The 885-nt window shown below is 48.8% G+C and overlaps 1 long non-coding RNA gene across 1 annotated transcript in view; it reads left to right on the top strand.

Annotated features, from left to right (window-relative positions):
- The window catches only part of LOC121140502, a 4,470-nt gene extending 3,995 nt beyond the window's left edge, over positions 1 to 475 (top strand). The window contains exon 2 of the long non-coding RNA XR_005877380.1: positions 1 to 475. This exon is cut by the window's left edge and continues 1,127 nt beyond it. This is a non-coding gene — a long non-coding RNA (uncharacterized LOC121140502).
- The last annotated feature ends 410 nt before the right edge of the window (positions 476 to 885 follow it).

Here is an 885-nt window from a genome sequence, read left to right as displayed (position 1 = left end):
CCAGGGCGTGCCTGCCTATACCAGGAATCATCCCGAACACTAAATCCCATCTTACTTTTCATACTCAGGGAGGGGTTTCTATTAGCAAATTATACTGGTTTCCACATCCCAGAAGACGAGAAGGCGGAAACAGAGTGAACTGTGCATGTGGGTGCGATCAGCTTCAGGGTTAACAAATTTCGGCTAATGGGGCTAGCGTGACCCTTCAAACACATAGAACACATGGGTTAGGGCAATGTCTTCTTGTCTTCTCCAGTACCAAGAGCTGCAAATGCTTTACTTGCTGCGGGCTACAAGATAAGCCTAGAACAGCCATGCATTTTAAGATCTCAGGGAGACATCGCTTCCCAGGGGCAGATGATTCACACTCCCTGCACTCAGGCACTGAAGCTGAGATCCTAAAAGATAACAGCAAGCATGATTTCCTCACCCAGTTGTGGGGTATTGCATATTAAAGGCACGGGGAGAGGGCGAAGCCTTGTGAGTTATTCTAAACGCCACTCAGACCAACCACCCCCAAACACTCGGTGCGTGGGCGGATTAAGTATTCTAAAAGCCCCCGTTTGCTTTGTTTATTACTACGTGCTGGATCCCCTGGAACCGGGGTTGCAGATGACTGTGAGCTCCTGTGTGGGGCCTGGGAGTTGAACCCCAGGCTCGCTGGAAGAGCAGCCAGGGTTCTTAACCACTGAGTCGTCTCTCCAGTCCCCTCAAAGCTTCCTTTGTGTCTCATTGGACATCTTCCTAAAGCGCCACAAAGACTTCAAATGTTACGTTACTTGTAACTATTTTTGAATTCTTTTGGGTCTGACGTCTTCCAAAGGAGACAATGCCTATACAGTTCATGCGTTGTGCCTGTTTTCCTTGCTGTATTCTGGCTCCTGC

This window comes from Mesocricetus auratus, unplaced genomic scaffold (assembly GCF_017639785.1).
Source record: "Mesocricetus auratus isolate SY011 unplaced genomic scaffold, BCM_Maur_2.0 Super-Scaffold_2245, whole genome shotgun sequence".
NCBI classification, from domain to species: domain Eukaryota; kingdom Metazoa; phylum Chordata; class Mammalia; order Rodentia; family Cricetidae; genus Mesocricetus; species Mesocricetus auratus.
Note: the sequence above shows the minus strand (reverse complement) of the source record. Positions and strands in the feature narration are given on the sequence as shown.